Genomic DNA, 6,501 nt, shown 5'->3' on the forward strand with positions numbered 1-6,501 from the left:
TTCAGATAATTTATTAAATATTGAAGACTTTTGTCCACACTAACATTAACTGATTCGTAATGTGACTTTGTTTTTCTCACGAGCAAAATGTTGTATAATTCTTTGCATTTACTCACTGATACCTTTTCCAAGAATTCAGTTCAATCTTAATAAATCCTAGCATTGTGCCATTACCTAGCCGGACAAAGTCATTGAAAATATGTAAGAGGAAATGAGATATACAAATATTTATCTGTGAAATCACCAAAATCACACAAAATAAAGAATTATATATATTGAGAGTTTTCTGATCGTCAACATCAGCTTGATTTGTATTTAAAAAAAACGTGTTCTGTTCAAGATTTAGTATTTTCTTATAATTTTTGAGTCTATAGTTTATGTTTTAAAATGATGTTATTATTTTTTCATTCATCAAGCTAGTTCATACTTTCATTATGTTTTGGTTCCACCTGTATGTAAGCAGGCTGACAGATGACAAAAAAACCCATCCTTTGTAACATATTCTCTTCTATCAATACTCTATATGGCCTATTTTTTTAAATATATAATAAATTCTGGCTGTGTAAAAGCAAACATCGTTTTACAGACCTGAGGAGTTCCTAGGCAATGTCCTTTTTGTCCCTGGAAGAAGTCTGGCGTGGGTGTCAGGAAGTGGGAGGGACACTTTGCTTCCAGGCTCATTGAATAAAGCCTTCAAATATAAACAAACTATAAAACATTGTGAGGCTCCACTGCCTTTAATTAAGACACCTTAAACATACAATGATCTGATTAAAGGTAAAAGCTACACAATATATCTCCAAAGACTTAGATTTATTTTAGATGTATCATAGATTATATTTTCAAACAGGTAGTATGTGATTCACCCAAGGAAAGATTAGCGAAGAAGAAGTGGGACACAGAGAGGACTGAGGAGAGGCAGAAGGAATACATTGAGATGCGTCATAGGGCAAAGGTAGAGGTGGCGAAGGCTAAACAAGTGGCATATGACGACATGTACTCCAGGTTGGATATGAAAGAAGGAGAACATGATCTCTACAGGTTGTCCAGACAAAGGGACAGAGATGGGAAGGATGTGCAGCAAGTAAAGGTGAATAAGGATAGCGATGGAAATATGTTGACTGGTGAAAGTAGTGTGCTAAGTAGATGAAATTAGTACTTTGAGAAGTTAATGAATTTAGAAAATGGGACAGAAGGTAGAGTAGAAGAGGCAAGCATGAAAGACTGGGAAGTGGCAATGATTAGTAAGGGAGAAGTTAAAAAGGCACTGAACAGAATGACAAATGGAAAGACAGTTGGTCCTGATGACATGCCAGTGGAGGTATGGAAGCAATTTGGAGAGGTGGCTGTGGAGTTTTTGACCAACTTATTCAATAGAGTACTAGTGGGAGAGAAGTTGCCAGAAAAATCGAGGAAAAGTGTGCTAGTCCCCATTTCTAAGAACAAAAGCGATGTTCAGAGCTGTGGAAACTATAGAAGAATAAAAATGATGAGCCACACAATGAATTTATGGGAAAGACTAGTGGAGGCTAGACTCAGGACAGAAGTAAGTATCTGCGAGCAACAGTATGGTTTCATGCCTAGAAAGAGTACCACAGATGCATTATTTGCCTTGAGGATGCTTGTGGAAAAGTACAGAGAAGGTCAGAAGGCGCTACATTGTATCTATGTAGACCTAGAGAAAGCCTATTGCAAAGTACCAAGAGAAGAACTGTGGTACTGCATGTGCAAGTCTGGTGTGGCGGAGAACTATGTTAGAATAGTAGAGGTCATGTATGAAGACAGCAGAACAGCGATGAGATGTGCCATAGGTGTTTCAGAAGAATTTAAGGTGGAGGTGGGACTGCATCAGTGTTCTGTGCTGAGCCCCTTCCTGTTTGCGTTCGTAATGGATTGCCTGATAGACGAGGTTAGACTGGAATCCCCTTGGACCATAATTTTTGCAGATAATATTGTGATCTGTGGTGAAAGCAGGGGGCAGGCAGAGGAACAATTAGAAAGATTGAGGCACACACTGGAAAGGAAAGGAATGAAAATTAGCCAAAGTAAAACAGAATATATGTGCGTGAATGAGAGGGGCGGAGGATGAAGAGTGAAGCTCCAAGGAGAAGAGATAGCGAGGCTGGACGACTTCAAATACTTGGGGTCAACAATACAGAGCAATGGTGAATGTGGTAAGGAAGTGAAGAAACGGGTCAAAGCAGGATGGAATAGTTGGCGGAAGGTGTCTGGCTTTCTATGCGACAGAAGAGTCTCCACTAGGATGAAGAGCAAAGGTTATAAAACCGTAGTGAAGCCGGCCATGATGTACGGATTAGAGATGGTGGCACTGAAGAAACAACGAGAAGCAGAACTGGAGGTAGCAGAAATGAAGATGTTGAGTTTCTCACTTGGATTGAGCAGGTTGGATAGGATTAGAAATGAGCTCATTAGAGGGACAGCCAAAGTTGTATGTTTTGGAGACAAGATTCGAGAGAGCAGACTTTGATGGTTTGGACATGTTCAGAGGTGAGAGAGTGAGTATATTGGTAGAAGGGTGCAGAGGATGGAGCTGCCAGGCAAAAGACTGAGAGGAAGACCAAAGTAAAGGTTGAAGGATGTTGTGAGGGAGGACATGAGGAATGTGGGTGTTAGAGAGGAAGATGCACGAGATAGGCTTAAATGGAAAACGATGATACGCTGTGTGGACCCCTAACGGGACAAGCCGAAAGGAAAAGAAGAAGAAAACATAGATTCACAAGTATTTTCAGTAGTGAACCAAGAATATACGTCAATGCTTTTAGTTCACACACAAATGCCAGGCTTTTGTGATATTTGAAAAAAAATATATCAAAACACTGCTAAAGTTAGGTTCAAAGGTTTGGACCAAGTTTCTCATTGAATAGCGCAAGAAAGTCTCTAAACGTTTATGTAAATGTAGTAGCACCGACTCACGTTTTGTCTTTGTGTTTGTGTTATTCTTCCTTCGGCCGGTGATTTGTTAATGAAATAAATGAGTTATTCATTTGAAGGCCTCTTCAGCTCTCCCAGCCCTCACAAAAGGCTGATGATTAAATGTTGAATCCCAGAAGTCAGATTGTAAAAAGGCCTTGTAGGTGATGAGGAGCATCTTGAAATAGAATTGGAGTTGAACAGCGAGGTTGTAAAGATTATTGAGGGCTCGAGTGATGGAGTTACGAAACAAGAGCTTTTTGAAACTGAGAGCCACTCCATGGGTGCTGTTTAAAGCAAACTGTTATTAGTTTAATATTGTCAACCACCACATTTACTTTTGTAAACAATAATTCAAGATATTCAGCTTCGTAAATGGCACTGATCATTTGAACATTATCTCACCATAACCATCAACAATGTCAGGAACCAGATATTAGTAAACAACACATTGTTTCTCTAAAGCTGAGAAATGTGTTCATATCATGACTTCTACAGCATTACGAGGAAATGCCAATGTCCCATCCCTGGTGAGCTATTTTTAGAACGGGCCCACTGGTTACTCGTGCGCTCCATGCGGACATATTTGTGAATGGGTTTTCAGCCAATAATATATATAAAGTAACCTAATGGTAGCCTCGTAATTCACAGTTTGAATTTAATTCTAAAAATAATGAAACTGTGTAGCATCTTCAGTTGTTGGTGTTTAAATGATGATTTAATTGAACGAGATTTAAAACAATTTCAAACAATGATTCAAATGCCAAACATGAATGATTATTCACATTATTTTTTATGTTTTCATTTCTAAATGTCGCTATCAATCCCGCATCGGTTACAGTTCCTCTGAAACCAAGTTTAGCTTTCCTTGCATACCTGTGATCGAGCAAGCTGAGGATTCAGCAGCTAACTCTCTCCTCTGCTACTCTGCTGTGTCAGTTGCCCCTCCCTCCAACCCCGCTGTCCCTCCCGCACTACACACCCAAGCGCGTGTATTCAGTGTGTCTGGTGTGTGTTTGTTTGGCGTTGTTTTGATTGCCACTGCTTGTGTGTTTGGGCTGCGCTGGCTGAGCGAGTGTGCCCGGTGCAGAGCTGATGGCGTGCCAAGTGCTCCCTGCGGGCTGGCTGTGCCTTCCACTCTGCTCAGCCACCGTGAACGCCAAGCCGACAGACTGCTGCAGGGGGAGAACCACTTCCTTTCTCCCTCCCATCTTCCCTACATTCACACAGGCTGCATAATCATCCACATCATTTTTTTCTTCACTTACTGACATTCTATTTTATATTTATTTTTTGCCATACATTGTTTGTACTATCCTCTTGACCTACTGCCGCCAATGACGTTGAGCACAGTTTAATCATTCTAAATGTTGGACACAGTATTCACAATGAATGGGCCTCAGAATGCTATTAGTAATTGCAGGAATTACAAGAGCATAAGAATGAAGCGATATATATATATATATATATATATATATATATATATATATATATATAGTGTAAATGCAAGTTGGGTGCATTTCAACACCATTTTCCACCAATTTTCTACTCAGCTCATAACAAAAACAGTTTATTGTGGTAAAGATTTTTAAGAAACGAGGCATTTGTTCACCCATAACATGGTGATGTTACACTTTTTTAATGTTTTGTTTATTTATCTCACAGGATGCAATTATTTAGAATCATTTGTCCTTTAGAATTAGTGAGAAAATCCAGCTCGGACAAGGAATTGCGGTAGCTAGTATTCATTAACATTTAACTCTAATTACCAGGCTCATTAAAGCGTTGAATTCGTTGCAACATTCATTCAGCCTGCTCTCTGTTTTAATCGTGAAGCAAATGGAGCATCACAAGTTTGAAGTGATTACTATTGAGATGGAAGTGCCATGCACGGCCCCATGAAATGTCACTCAGCTGCCCTAAAAAGAGGACGGAAGAAGCTCTGGGAGCAGTTTACTTCCACATGGTAGGAAAACTGTCATGTGTGCACACATACAGAAGAAAAATAGTTTTGGCAAGCTAATGATTCCAAGAGCGATCCAGTTGAGTTTCAAATGGTTCTTAAGATTTTTGTAAATTCAAGTGTTTTGATTAGTTCTTTGGAAAAAGGAAGAAAACGAAACCATCCTCGGTTTTAGTATTTTAATAATTGAATTTCACACGTGAAAACATTTTTTAGGTCCTAAGGTTAATTTATTTTCATACACTTAGAGCACAGCTACACTGATGGTCAAGTGGTACGTACGTCCTACTTTGGTATAGGTGGCGAGGGATACGTTCCCGCTCAGTGATGGTGTTGATATGACTGGCGACCAGTTCAGGGTGTAGTCTGCCTTTTGCCCAAAGTTAGCTCTTATAGATTCCAGTAGTCCCGTAGCCATTGTTAGGATAAGCAGCTTGGAAAATGGGCACGGACATTTAGAGCACCACTGAGCCTAATACAAATTAGACATGTGTTCGTCCAAAACAACAACCCAAAATAGGCAAAAGCTGGGACAAAAATATGATTTATTGGTATAGCATTGCTGTTACTATTGCTGTATCTGGCATATTGATTGGTGACTGGATGAATTATTTTTCAGCATTAACTCCACCCTTGACATAAAGTTAAGTTTTAAAGAAGCAAAATTGGTTGATCCGGGTTCAAATTTGGTTTGTAAAGAATCTTTGTATGCAAACAGTATTCTGTATATAAGTTTAAACATCCCTACATGATATCTCCATTAGGAAACACACTGGAACACAAAGTAATGCTCATTTTTGATAAGGTCAAGATGAAACAACTCTCTCATGGTTTTATCTTCCTGGGTTGTGACCTTGCATTGGAAATTTCTTATCGAGTGATGGATTGGTGAAAACATCTGAGTAAATATTTTAAGTAACTTAACTGGAAACGTATTATGCTGAAGCTCAAACGCTGACTGCACACACAAAGCTTGCATGCGCTAATGATGACCAGAACACTTAAACTTTTTTTTTTTAATTGCATAGACTCATAGAGTCTTCACAAGACCACGGTCTTGTAATTCATGCATTATTGATTCTTAATTTAATCGTTTACTGCAACAGAGGCTACTTTAAGACAATTGCCATCCAGAGCAATAATAGAAGCAATCCACTGGATTAATGTGTCATAACAGAAATTTTCTGTACATCCAGAAGTAATATTCTTGCAGAACATTCATGTTAAATAAAAAAACATTTTTACTTCTTGAATGTAATAAACAAACAAAAAAAAAAAAAATCCTCATGTGTCTGGGTGCCTGGGGTTGAAGTCATCCATTTTTAATTGCCTTTTAAAATGAAGCATAAACAGTATACATATTCATAAAGATAGTTAATCAGCAGACTATAAAATTAAGTGGAAAAATACATTTTTAATTGTGCTGACAAGTTCGGGGAAAGGACATGATTGTTCTCACCGAAGATCAGCTGGAGAGTTAATGAAATGCTGATGTAATAGTCCTCCAAAAACATTCTTCTAAGTCGGAGCTAGCAAACTAGTCCTCATTTTTTTTCTCATCTGCACACATCTCTCGACTGTTCACCTTTCTCCATTTCATGGTTGTT

The sequence above is a fragment of the Syngnathoides biaculeatus genome, chromosome 14 (genome assembly GCF_019802595.1).
Source record: "Syngnathoides biaculeatus isolate LvHL_M chromosome 14, ASM1980259v1, whole genome shotgun sequence".
Taxonomy (NCBI): domain Eukaryota; kingdom Metazoa; phylum Chordata; class Actinopteri; order Syngnathiformes; family Syngnathidae; genus Syngnathoides; species Syngnathoides biaculeatus.